Raw genomic sequence first — 14,906 nt, forward strand, 5'->3', positions numbered from 1 at the left:
AAAATGATGTAGAAACCACGTATGCTGAAATGGTGAAAGTAAAGAAAGACTTAGAAACAAGGGTGGAGGAAAAAAGCATTAAAAAGGAAGTGAAAAGAATAATCGAAAACAATCCAAAGTTAGTCAGAGATTCAGTAGATTTAAACAAATCTAAGTAATCACTGGTATAGAAGAGGAAGAAGTAAAAATCAAGATCTCAAGAGACAAAAAAGAGATGGCAAATGTAATGAGCTTACTGAAAGAAGTATCAGAGGAAATCTGTAGTAAAGACATAGAGGAACACAAAAGGTTAGGGAAATACGAGAAAAGCAAGACAAGACCTCTAAAGGTGACTTTCCAGAGTGTAAACACTGCGGAAGAGATACTAAAAAATGCCAAGAATCTTATGGAAAAAGAGGAGTTCAAAAATGTATGGATAAAAAGATGCCTAACACAAGAGGAACTGGAATTACTGAAAGAGAAAAGGGAGGAAGCAAAAACAAAAAATGAGGGAAGATCAGAAGAGGAGAAGAAGAAATTTTTTTTACAAAGTAATAGGATTGCAGGTACGAAAGTGGTACACAAACAGGATGGAAGAAAAAGGAGGAAGGTAGTAGAACCATGTCATGACAAGTATATAAACAAGACGATAAAGTTGATGTACTCAAATGTGGATGGAATGGTATCTAAATTACTAGAGATGAATGATTATGTCAGAGAAAATGAACCACAAATAATATGCCTAACTGAAACAAAATTAACACCAAGGATATCCAATGATATACTAAACTTTGAGGAATACAATATATGGAGAAGAGACAGAAATTTGAAAAAGGGAGGAGGAATTATAATATTAACTAAGAAATATCTAAAAGTCAATGAAATAAAACTAGATATACCATCACAAGTAGAACTGATTGCAGTAGAGATCAACACATCTGAAGGTAAAGTAATTGTAGCCAATTTGTACATGCCACCCAGATCAAACACATGGGAAAGAGACGAATATGAGGACCTGGCACTGAGTACAATTCAGAGTATAAGATCATTACTACATAAAATGGAAGAGAAATCGGAAAGAATTATACTAACTGGGGATTTCAATACAAATATAAATTGGAATACTCTAGATATAATTAGCCAAGAAAGCTGTTGGGACCAAAAGCTCCTGGATCTCGTGCAAGAGTTTTTCCTAACGCAACATGTGAGGGAAACCACAAAAAAGAGGACTTGATGTACCTTCAGTGCTAGATCTAATATTTACTAGGCAAGAAAATGATATTGACAGTTTAATATATCACCCTCCACTCGGCAAAAGCGATCATGCAGTACTAAATTATAACTTCAAGATAGCATATGACATAGTAAACAGCAATGACAGTTGCAAAAAGAGGCTAAACTATAAAAAGGGAAATTATCAAGACTTAAAGAAGTATTTCTTAGAAGTTGATTGGGAAAATGAGCTTAGAGGAGAAGATATAAATGCTGTATATGAAAAATTCTGTGAATTTTATGAAATAGGAGTCCAGAAGTACATCCCACAGCACAAAGAAGCAGATAAGAAAATACAGAAATGGTTCAATACAGAATGAAAAAAAACGAAAAGAAAGAAGAGATTTGTTGTGGAATAGATACAGAAGACACAATAGTCAAAGGGCGTATAATAATTGCAAACAGGCAAGAAACGACTATTCAAGAATAAGGAGGGAAGCCCAAAAACAGTTTGAGGAGGATATAATAAATAAAAGTAGTGATCAACCAAAGCTGTTTTACAGCGATATCAGAAGCAAAACCAAAGTAAAAGATATAATATAATCCATTACGGACGAGGGAATCACTTATACACAAGAGGAAGATATTTGTGAAGCACTAAATAAGAATTTCCAATTAGTTTTTACAGAAGAAAAAAAATTTGAGAGGGACTATGTGGAACACGCATGTCCACACATACTACCAGATATACAAATAGCAGAAAAAGTAATACAGGAGGAGTTAAGTAGATTAGACAGAGGAAAAGCAAGTGGTCCTGATGAAATTTCATGTTGGGTATTACGAGAATGTGCAAAGGAGTTAAGTAAACCATTATTTTTAATTTTCAAGAAATCCTTGAGTCAAGGTAAACTACCTGATATTTGGATAAAAGCAAATATTGTCCCCTTATTCAAGAAAGGAAATAGACAAAATCCACTCAACTACCGACCAGTATCACTGACCAGTGTTGTAAGCAAGGTATTAGAAAAGCTTATAAGAAAAGCTTGGGTAAATCATCTAGAAGAAAACAGTATGATAACAGAAAGACAGTTTGGTTTCAGAAAAGGAAAATCATGTGTTACTAATCTGTTGAGCTACTATGACAGAGTAACAAACACAATACAGGAAAGGGAAGGATGGGTGGACCGTATCTATTTAGATTTCAAGAAAGCTTTTGACACAGTACCACACCAAAGACTTTTATGGAAACTGTACCATCAAGGAGGAATTCGAGGCAAACTGTTTTGTTGGATGCAAGACTTTCTCATAAAAAGAGAAATGAGAACAGTACTAAGAGGAAACTACTCATCATGGAAAGAAGTGACTAGTGGAGTACCACAGGGTTCAGTGCTGGCACCAATCATGTTTTTAGTGTATATAAATGATATAAACAGTAACACTGGAAATGAGAGCTATCTGAATATGTTTGCAGATGATGCAAAAATACAAAGGAGAATTACTAACACAGACTCTTGTAAAGAGCTACAAGAAGAATTAAATAAACTTCATGAATGGAGTAGTACATGGCAAATGGAATTCAATGTGGACAAGTGTCATGTAATCAAGTTTGGTAAAAGTGGAAAAAGACCTGATTGGGATTATAAGTTAGGAAATAAAACCCTATACACATCAGAAAGAGAGAAAGACCTAGGTGTGATTATCAATAACAGACTATCTCCGGCTGACCACATCAGCGAGAAGGTACGGAATATGTATACACTGCTTGCAAATATGAAAATAGCATTCACATACATAAATGAAGACATGCTAAGAAAGATAATAACATCATTCATTGGACCAACCCTGGAATATGCATCATTAGTCTGGAGTCCTCATCTCAAAAAGCATATAGACAAGATTGAAAAAGTTGAAAGGGCCGCTACAAGATGGATACCAAGCTTAAGGGACCTAAGCTACGAAGAAAGACTAAATAAACTGAATCTACCAACACTACAGGAGAGAAGGAAAAGAGGTGACATTATAATGCTATATAAGTGCATATCAGGGAAGGAGAAAATAGACATAAATGATTATTTATCATATGGAGAAGCATCAGCAAGAGGACACTGCAAAAAACTGCATAAGAAGAGAGGTGATAAAGACGTCAGGAAATTCAGTTTCCCAAACAGAGCAATTGATCAATGGAATGCACTACCGAATGAAATAGTGTGTGCTAAAACAATTCACAAATTTAAGGATATGTACGATAAATATGGTTTAAGACACGGGACAGTACGAGCTTGACTCATTCCTGTAAAGATACAATTAGGTAAGAACAATTAGGTAAGAACAACACAACACAAACAAAAGCACGCACAGGCACACACACACACACACACACACACACACACACACACACACACACACACACACACACACACACACACACACACACACACACACACACACACACACACACACATAGACACACCCAAACACGTAGACACAGACACACACGCACTTAAGCGCAAGCAATCATGAGGCCTGAGATGGCTGTTATTAACGTTTTTTTATTACTGTCAGTGTATTAATTTCTTGCTGCATCGTGTTGATAGTTATATGCTTATTACATATCCTAGTGTTCCGTATTTGTATTAGTACTGGGACCAGGAGTGTTAAGTGTGAAGTCAGCTTGAGATGTACCTGCCAGTTAAGAATGACAGGTTGGGGGTAGGGAGATAGAGGAGGGTTGGGAGCTGCGGTAGAGGCGGGTGGAGCTTGTTTGCCCCCCACCCATTCCCCTCTTCTCTTTGTATATGAGGATAGGAAGGGGCATCCCTGAGCAGAAATTAGTGATCGTGAGTGTACCTTGGGGTAAATAGCGTTACAAATAGGTGGATCATTTACAAGAAATTGGTGGGTCACACAAAATTGGGTGTTGTTTTTGTGATCTACGTATAAAATTGCCTTAGGAAAGGCCACTCTTGCTTTCGTTTTTTTTTTTTTTTTTCGCTGTTATACAGCGTAATCAAAACAAATTGCTTTGTAAGCGGTGCCACGAAGTCCCGGATGCCACTATAAATACGGACTTAAAGCTCAGCAGTTCAGGGATACCAACCGGGCACGTTGACTGGAGTTTACTTCAGAGTCAGGTGTAAATTTTACTACGCTGAAAGAGTGCCGATATTTTTTTTTTTTTTTTAGTGGGTGTACATGAGAGCAAAGGGAGACAGCGAAACCTTCATTTTGTTTTAGTTCCCCATACCATGCGACGAACACCGTCTTTGAAAATTGGATAGGTGTGTAATTTTGTCATTTTGAATCACCTGTGTAAGTCATAATATAGTTAATCCTTGTATCATCTGTATCGTAATTACTGTCTATCTGTTGCCAGACTCCTAATACAGTAAAGGGTGGCCATAAATAAGTCGCCTCCATGTTGCTCTGTCCCCCGCCAGTGCACTAACCTGCTTCCAGCTCACACCCCTCTCTCTCACATACCTCTCCACTCCATCCCTCCATCTCATCCTTGGCCTCCCCCTTCCTCTCCCCCCCCCTCCACCTCACTCACATACGCTCTCCTCGTCAGTCTCTCACTCTCCATCCTCTCCATATGGCCAAGCCACCTCAATGTATTTCTCCTCTGCTGTTATATTCAGTCTTAGGTGACCTTCAGTAAGATCTTCCAGTGGTGAAACTTGAACACTAAGCATTTCGTCCCTAATGACTAAGAGTGTATGGAATTTATGTAGGTGGAAACCATATATTAAAATCACCCTATCGCCAAGTGTGAGTAAAAGTCAGGATGATGCTTGTGACGACGATGATCAGGAGGAGGAGGAGGAGCGGAGAAAGGTTGAGAATGAAAACTATAGAAATTTCATTCCATCTTTAGATGTGGGGTCATGACGATGAGTTAATGTCTGTATGCTAATATTCCCTGCTTGTCGTAAGAGGCGACTAAAAGGGACACTTTTATCTACATTCTTTTTGCTGTCTCTCTTTCTCTTGTACTTTGTCTGTCCTAACCCTCTGCATTTCATTTTCTTTTAGTTAATTTCCTCTCTCCACTGTGTGGTTCCTGCGAGTCTCTGGCATTGGCTCCAGGGTAAAATATTTTTCTGCCTAAGAAATTTTGATGAACTCTGGTTATGAAGCAATAGCCCTTAGTTCTGTGCAGCCCTTAAGTGGACAGGGGGTGCTAAGAATCCCACGGTGTAGGAATAAGTTTATACATCCAAAACGAACCTTAAGAATAGGAAATTGGAATATTCGAATCCTCAATCAGGCTGGTACAATGGAAAAATTTGTTTCAGTGTTCCAGGAATACAATACAGATATTTGTGCTCATACAGAAACGAGGTTGCTTGGTGTTGATAAAATGAATTTGGAAGATGGTATTACTTTGTTGGTTTCTAGTAGGAGTGATGGAAATCATTACCAAGGAGTAGGCTTATTGCTGAGTAGAGATGCTTGCAAGGCACTATGTGAATTTGAGCCAATTAATGTGCGTTTGCTTTATGCACGTTTAAAATCTGACCATGGTAATATCAGTATGGTGGTACGATATGCTCCGACAAATGAGGCTGCTGATGAAATGAAGGATGGCTTTTATGAGAAGCTGCAGGATGTAGTGAACAGAGTGGCAAGACATGATGTGTTAGTTTGCATTGGTGATTTTAATGCGATTGTTGGTAGTAGTAGGGATGGCTCTGAAGATTGTATGGATAAGGAGGGTGTTGGTATGAGAAACGAAAATGGGGTGCAATTTGGAAGCTTTTGTTTGGCATATGACCTTATGATTGGTGGAACTATCTTTGAGCATAGAAAAATACATAAGACTACTTGGATTTCACCATGTGGTAAATATTGTAATCAGATTGACCACATTGCAATTAGCAAAAGGCATAGGAGTTATTTGCAAGATGTTTGTAAGAAGGGGGGCAGATAAAGGTAGTGGTCATCATCTTGTTGTGTCAAAGATTAAAATAAAACTTAAGAGAAATGTTAATGGTAATTGTACAGGAGGTAATAAATATGATTTTGATGAGCTGAGAAATGATGAGAACACGAAGAAGTTTCGGTGGGAATGTAGGAACAGGTTTCTGGTCCTGAAGACTTTGATGGAATCTGAAAACAATGATATTAATGAAATGTGGAGAGAGGTAAAAGAGATTGTGCATGAGAGTGCTAAGGTTACTATTAAGGAAAAGGGAAAAGCGAGAAGGAAAAAGTGGATGTCAAATGAAACATGGAATGCATTTCAGAAAAGGAAAGAGGCGAAGTTAAGAAGTGAAGAACAACATGCTGATGGCCAGGTAGTTTAAGTACTTAGAGCAAAGTACTGGAGTATACATTCTGAAGTAAAAAGACTCATTAGACGTGATAAGAGGGGGCTTTATGATGAAAAGGCAAAAGAGACAGAAATTAAGTTATGTAAAAATGACGGTCAGAGCACAAGAGCAGCGTATCAGGCCATAAAGGAGTTAACTGGGACTGAAAAGAGAAGGAAGGAAATACCTGTACGAGATAGAAATGGTAACTTGATGACTAAAGATCTGGATATAAAAGGAAGGTGGAAAGAGCACTTTGAATCTATTCTGAACAGACCAATCCCAGATGAAGAGGACATTTTGCCAGCCGAGAGAGATTTGCTGATAGAAGCAGAGGATATAACCTTGGAAGAGATAGCAAAATCTATAAAGGAGTTAAAGAATTTTAAAGTCCCAGGAGAGGATGGAGTATTTCTTGAAATGCTTAAGGTGGAAAATAATGAGTTGATGAATGCACTTTTGAAACTTTTTAATGTGGCTTGGGATAATGGTGGATTTCCAGTAGAGGGGAAAAATGGAGTGACTGGTGCGTTACATGCGGAGTTCACTGAGAGCGTGTTGTGTTTCACGTTACCTTACTGAGGTAATAGTGATCCTTAAGAAGCCGGTAATGAAGGTATTGTCCCCTTGTTCGACTGAGGGAACTTAAACTCGTTGGCTGAAAAAAAACTCTAGAGATAAACTGAGGCAACCGCTTTTTATTAACTTCTGGCAGGAGAGAAGAGCCTCTTGTGAGTGGCTGATCACGTGTATGAGCAAAAAATGAATCCCTTGCGCGTGCCACGACTAGCTTCCGATGCATTATGATTCAGGGTACATATATGAATTCAAGGTTTTGAGGTGAGAATTTAGTACATCCACAGCCAGAAAATTAAAGTCAGTGAATGTACGGTGAGGTTGGATGAGGAGGAATTGGAAAATGTGAGTGCATTTAAGTACTTGGGTAGTGTGATGAGTAAGGATGGGAGATTAGAGGGTGAAGTGCTTGAAAGGGTACAACAAGGAAGAAAAGTTGCTGGTTCCTTGAAAGCAGTGATAAGAAACAAGGAAGTTAGCATGCAAGTGAACAAGATACTACGTGACAGTTTTGCGATACCAACTCTAACGTATGGAAGTGAATTTTGGACCTTGTTAGACAGAAATCAAGAGTGAGAGCACTGGAAATGAGATATTTGAAAGGAGCCTGTGGAGTCACATGGAGAGACAGATTGACAAATGAGATGTGAAGGAGCATTGTGGTGTGGATGTGAATGTGATAGGAAGCATTAAGAGAAACACATTGATGTGGTTTGGCCATGTGGAGAGGATGGAGAGTGACGGACTGACTAGGAGAGTGTACGTGAGTGAGGTGGAGGGTGGGGAGAGGAAGGGGGAGGCCAAGGATGAGATGGAGGGATGGAGTGGAGAGGTATATGAGAGACAGTGTGAGTTGGGAGCAGGGCAGTGAAATGGCTGGGGACAGGGCGACATGGAGGCGATTTTCTTTGTGACCACCCCTTACGGGATCAGGGCGTCTGGCAATAGATAAACATCTGGAGATTTTAATACAAATATAAATTGGAATACTCTAGATATAATAAGCCAAGAAAGCTGTTGGGACCAAAAGCTCCTGGATCTCGTGCAAGAGTTTTTCCTAACGCAACATGTAATGGAAAGCACCAGAAAAAGAGGACTAGACGTACCCTGAATGCTAGATCTCATATTTACTAGGCAAGAAAACGATATTGATAATTTAATATATCACCCTCCATTCGGCAAAAGCGACCATGCAGTACTAAATTGCAACTTCAGGATAGCATATGACAGTTAACAGCAATGAAAGTTACAAAAAGAGTCTAAACTATAAAAAGGGAAACTATCATGACCTAAAGAAGTACTTAGAAATTAATTGGGAAAAGGAGCTTGGAGGACAAGATTTAAATGCTATATATAAAAAATTCTGTGAACTTTATGAAATAGGAATCCAGAAGTACATCCCACAGCATAAAGAAGCAGAAAAGAAAAGAAAGAAATGGTTCAACACAGAATGTAAAAAATCAAAAGAAAAAAGAGATTTGTTGTGGAATAGATACAGAAGACACAATAGTGAAAGGGCATATAATGATTACAAAAAGGCAAGCAAACGATTATACAAGAATAGGGAGGGAAGCCCAAAAACAGTTTGAAAGGATATCATAAATAAAAGTAGTGATCAACCGAAGCTATTTTACAGCTACATCAGAAGCAAAACCAAAGTGAAAGATAAAATACAATCCATTACGGACGAGGGAATCACCTAGACACAAGAGAAGGATATTTGTGAAGCACTAAACAAGAATTTCCAATCAGTTTTTCCAGAGGAAAAATTTTTTGAGAGGGATTATGTGGAACATGCTTGTCCACACCTACTAGCAGATATACAAACATCAGAAAAAGTAATACAGGAGAAGCTAAGTAAATTAGACAAAGGAAAAGCAAATGGTCCTGATGATATTTCATGTTGGGTGCTATGAGAATGTGCAAAGGAGTTAAGTAAACCATTATTATCAATTTTCAAGAAATCCTTGAGTCAAGGTAAACTACCTGATATTTGGAAGAAAGCAAACATTGTTCCATTATTCTAGAAAGGGAATAGACAAAATCCACTCAACTACCGACCAGTATCACTAACCATTGTTGTAAGTAAGGTATTAGAAAAGCTTATAAAAAAAGCTTGGGTAAATCATCCAGAAGAATACAATATGATAACAGAAAGACAGTTTAGTTTCAGAAAAGGAAAATCATGTGTTACTAATCTGTTGAGCTACTATGACAGAGTAACAGACATATTACAGGAAAGAGAAGGATGGGTGGACAGTATCTATTTAGATTTCAAGAAAGCACTGGACACAGTACCACACCAAAGACTTTTCATGGAAACTGTACCATCAAGGAGGAATTCGAGGCTAACTGCATTGTTGCATGCAAGATTTTCTCACAAAAAGAGAAATGAGAACAGTACTAAGGGGAAAATACTCATCATGGAAAGAAGTGATTAGTGAAGTACCACAGGGCTCAGTGCTGGCACCAATCATGTTTTTAGTGTATATAAACGATATAGAGAGTAACACTGGAAATGAAAGCTATCTAAATATGTTTGTAGATGATGCAAAAATAAAAAGGAGAATTACTAACACAGACTCTTGTAAAGAGATACAAGAAGAATTAAATAAACTTCATGAATGGAGTAATACATGGCAAATGGAATTCAGTGTGGGCAAGTGTCATGTAATCAAGTTTGGTAAAAGTGGAAAAAGACCTGACTGGGATTATACATTAGGAAATAAAACCCAACACACATCAGAAAGAGAGAAGGACCTAGGTGTAATTATCAATAGCAGACTATCTCCGGCTGACCACATCAGCGAGAAGGTATGGAACATGTATACACTGCTTGCAAATATGAGAATAGCATTCACATACATAAATGAGGACATGCTAAGAAGGATAATAACATCATTCATCAGACCAACCTTGGAGTATGCATCAGTAGTCTGGAGTCCTCATCTCAAATAACACATAGACTAGATTAAAAAAGTTCAAAGGGTCGCTACAAGATGGGTACCAAGCCTAAGGTATCTAAGCTACGAAGAAAGACTAAATAAACTGAATCTACCAACACTCCAGGAAAGAAGGAAAAGAGATGACATGATTATGCTATATAAATGCACATCAGGGAAGGAGAAAATAGACATAAATGATTACTTAACCTATGGGGAAGCATCAGCAAGAGGACACTGCAAAAAACTTAATAAGAAGAGAGGTGATAAAGACATAAGGAAATTTAGTTTCTCAAATAGAGCAACTGATCAGTGGAATGCACTACCGAATGAAATAGTGTGTTCCAAAGCAATTCACAAATTTAAGGATATGTACAATAAATATGGTTTAAGGCACGGGATAATACGAGCTTGACTCATTATGTAAAGATACAATTAGGTAAGAACAATTAGGTAAGAACACACACACACACACACACACACACACACACACACACACACACACACACACACACACACACACACACACACACACGATTACACCGTACAGTTTCGTGCCAAGATCAACATGTATACAGATCAGTCGGTTAATTAAAAGCAGATGAACGCTTCACAGTTATATTCCTTCTAAGCACAGATGAGGTACTGTTGCAAACACATACTTCTCTCTCCCTTATTAACTCTGTCCTTCACTCACTAATATTCATTCACTTGCAGAAAATCCCTCACCTACTGACTCTGTCTGATTACACTGTCCTTCGCTGTTACTCTCATTGTTTTAGACACTAATTCTGTGACTGGTTCACTGACTGTTCACCGATGAAAAACTGAACCCTTGCACACAACCCAATCCGTCTCTTATTCGTGACTAACTAATTAAAACTTAACTCACACATTGCCCGAACCGAACTTAATTCCTGCTTTCCTACTGGCCGTCATGCACATGCATCCCCATGCGTTACACCTGGCTGACTGACTCTCAGGAGGGAGAGTTGAGTATTATACCCCCAACTCCTTCTACTAGCAGTCCAGAATGTTCAATCCAATGACTCATATTTCTTGACACAATAATGTACATTATTAATCCTAGGAGAGAACTTTCATTTTCATGTGCAACAACACACTTAAATTAACAGCACACAATAGCAATAATGACCAGAACTAATTCCTACAGCAAAATAGAAAGAAAACAAAACACGTGCCTTAATCTCCTGAATGTTTCTCACATCTCCAGATACAAACACTACCCTAATCCTACCAGCACAGAACTAAATTTCTAGAATGTTTCCGACAACTCCAGATATAAAAGAGTACCCTGATCCTACCAGCACAACACTGCCCCTCCCTCAAAACTGTCCTCCCTGATACAACCACCTAATCCTGCCTAGGAGATTTCAGTGTTCATCACCACCTTTGGCTCTCCTCTCCTTTCACTGATCCACCTGGTGAACAAGCCTACACCTTTACCCTTAATGACCTAGAGCAGCTTGTACAGCACCCTACCCGTATCTCTGACCGCCTTGGAGAGAGCTGCAACATACTTGACCTCTTCCTTACACTAATCCTTCTGCTTACACTGTTAATCTCTTCTCTCCGTTGGGCTCCTCCGATCACACCCTTTTCACCTTAACCTGTCCTATCGCTCCAGTACGGCCTGTAGACCCTCCAAAGAAACGTCTTCCGTGGCACTTTGGAGCTGCGGATTGGGAGGCCCTCAGGCAGTACTTCTTTGATTTTCTCTGGAATGATTATTGCCTCCATGGCCGGGAGCCATCTGAGTGTGCCTTGCGCATTACGGAGGTTATTCTCTCGGGCAGGGAAGCATACATTCCTTTCTCACATCCTTTGGCTAATGCAAGAAAGCCTTGGTTTAATCACGCTTGTTCTAATGCTGTCCGCAACAAGGAGAGGGCCCATAAAAGGTATTGGAGCCAACCCAACACTGAATCGCATCTTTTATACAATTCTGCCCAGAATCGTGCTAAGTCTGTTCTTCTCTCTACTAAAAATAATTTCATCCGTACTAAATGCTCTCAACTCTTCAACTCGAATTCTTCCCGCTGCTTCTGCCACCTTGCCAAAAACCTTTCTGACAACTTTACCTCATCATCCTTCCCTCCCCTTTTCTACTCTGATGGCTCTGTTACTATTTCTTCTACTGATAAAGCAGATCTCTTTGTTCAGACTTTCTCCTCCAATTCCACCTTAGAGGATTTCGGTGCTGATCCTCCATCACTTTCCCCCTCTGACTTCCTCATGGCTGACATGAAAATTTCTTCAGCTGATGTTTTTTCTGCCATCACTGGCCTCAATATGAATAAGGCATATGGGCCCGATGGAGTCCCTCCTTTTGTTCCCAAGAACTTTGCTTCTGTGATTACACCCTGCCTAGGCAAACTCTTTTGCCTTTGTCTGCCAACTTGTACCTTTCCTTCTTACTAGAAGTTTGCTATCATTCAGCCAGTCCCAAAGAAGGTTGACCATTCCCAACCCTCTAACTATCGTCCAATTGCTTTAACATCCTGTATCTCAAAAGTTTTCGAGTATATTCTTAATAGAAAAATTTTAAAGCATCTTTCCTATCACAACCTTCTTTCTGATCGTCAGTATGGGTTCTGTCAGGGACGCTCTACTGGCGATCTTCTCACCTACCTTTCAGACTCCTGGTCATCCTCCTTTCGGGACTTTGGCGAAAGCTTTGCCATGTCACTTGACATCTCAAAGACTTTCGATCTAGTCTGGTATAAGTCTTTAATTTCCAAATTGCCCTCTTACGGTTTCTATCCTTCTATCTGTGCCTTCATCTCTAGCTTCCTTTCTGGTCGTTCTATGGCCGCTGTTGTAGACGGCCATCGTTCTTCTCCTAGATCTATCAACAGTGGTGTTCCTCAGGGCTCTGTCCTATCACCGACTCTCTTCCTTTTATTCATCAATGACCTTCTAAGCTGTACATCTAACCCTATCCACTCATACACTGATGACTCCACCCTTTATCATTCCATTCGGTTCCTGCAACGTCCAACTCATTAGTTACTTCAACAAACAAGAGATGAGGCTATGACACCTAATGTCTGACTTGGCTCGTATCTCTGACTAGGGTAAAAATAATCTGGTTGTTTTTAATGCATCAAAGACTCAGTTTTTACACCTATCAACCCGACAAAATCTTCCACAGGTATACCTACTAATGTTTAATAATATTCAGCTTAATCCTGCATCATCCTTGAATATGCTTAGGGTTTCATTCACTCGGAATTTATCTTGGAAAGATCATATTACATCTCTTGTAAAATATGCTTCCAAGAGATTAGGTGTGCTAAGCCTACTCCATTCCTTCTTTACCCCTGAACAATTGTTAACTCTATGCAGGGGTTTTATCCTCCCCTGTGTGGAGTACAACTCTCATGTGTGGGGAGGCTCTCCACATACAGATCTTCTGAATAGGGTGGAGTCAAAAGCTTTTTGTCTCATTAACTCTCCTCCTCTTACTGACTCCCTTGAACCTCTGTCTCTTCATCGCACTGTTGCATTTTTATCTCTTTTCTATCACTACTTCAGTGGTCACTATTCCTCTGAACTGTCTGCATGCATTCCTCCACCTTTACGACGGGCACGTAGCACCCGTGTAGCAGCAAACTCTCATCCTTTTTCTATCCAACTCTCTAATGCAAGAGTTAACCGTTACTCCCAGTCCTTCATTCATGTAACAGGTCAACTCTGGAACTGTCTCCCTCTTTCTGTGTTTCCTGCTTCCTATGATCTCCAGTCTTTCAAATGCAGTGTGTCCAGGCATCTCGAAATGATCGGATCTTGAATTTGGCTCTCTCTTGTATTTTATTTTTCTCTTGGAAGAGTGCTGTGGTGGGGTATGCAGAAGAGGTGTGTGATGTGAGACATGTGGGTGGTGGTGTAAGAAAAGGAAGTGAATGGTGGTGCGAGGAAGTAAGTATGGCTGTGGCTGAGAAGAGACGTGCATATGAAGTGTGGCTGCAGAGGAAGGATGAGATGCCATATGAAAGGTATAAGGAAAAGAGGAATAGGGCGAGAAGGGCTGTGTGTGATGCTAAAGTGGCAGCAGATTAGAGGTGGGGTAGGCGGCTGACGGAGAATTTTCAACAGAATAAGAAAATATTTTGGAAGGAGGTGAAAAGGGTGCGAAAGGGAGAGTCTGGGAAGGAACAACGAGTAAAAGCAAAGGATGGAAGGATGTTAATTGAGATGGATGCAGTAAGGAAGAGATGGGCAGAGTATTTTGAAAGATTGTTAAATGTAGAGGAGGAAAGGTTGGCTGAGATTGTGGCAGATGGAAGGGTGCAAGGAATAAATGTGTTGGGAGAGTTGAATGATTCTTTGATCATGAAGGAGGAAGTGGAGAAGGCAATAAAGATGAAAACAGGGAAAGCTGCAGGTATGAATGGGTGTGCTGTGGAATGCCTGAAGGGTGGTGGAGTGACTATTGTTGACTGGTTAGTAAGATTGTTGAATGTGTGCTTTGTGAAAGATATGGTGCCAATTGACTGGGCAAGTGCTTGTGTGGTCCCGTTGTATAAAGGCAAGGGTGATAAGTATGAGTGTACTAGCTTTAGGGGTATAAGTCTGTTGAGTGTTGTAGGTAAGGTTTATGGTAGTGTGTTAATTATGAGAGTTAGAGAGGGTACAGAGGGAGTGATTGGTGATGAGCAGTGTGGCTTTAGGAGAGGGAGGGGATGCGTGGATTCGGTGTTTGCTGTGAGACAAGTGTGTGAAAAGTATTTAGCTAAAGGCAAGGATGTGTTTTGGGCGTTCATGGATTGAGAGAAAGCGTATGACAGAATTGATGGGGAGGCTTTGTGGACTGTTTTAAGATTGTATGGACTTGATGGTACGTTACTAAAAAGGGTGAAAA

The sequence above is a fragment of the Coenobita brevimanus genome, chromosome 90, assembly GCF_032717465.1.
Source record: "Coenobita brevimanus isolate Jiangsu-jjx chromosome 90, ASM3271746v2, whole genome shotgun sequence".
Taxonomy (NCBI): domain Eukaryota; kingdom Metazoa; phylum Arthropoda; class Malacostraca; order Decapoda; family Coenobitidae; genus Coenobita; species Coenobita brevimanus.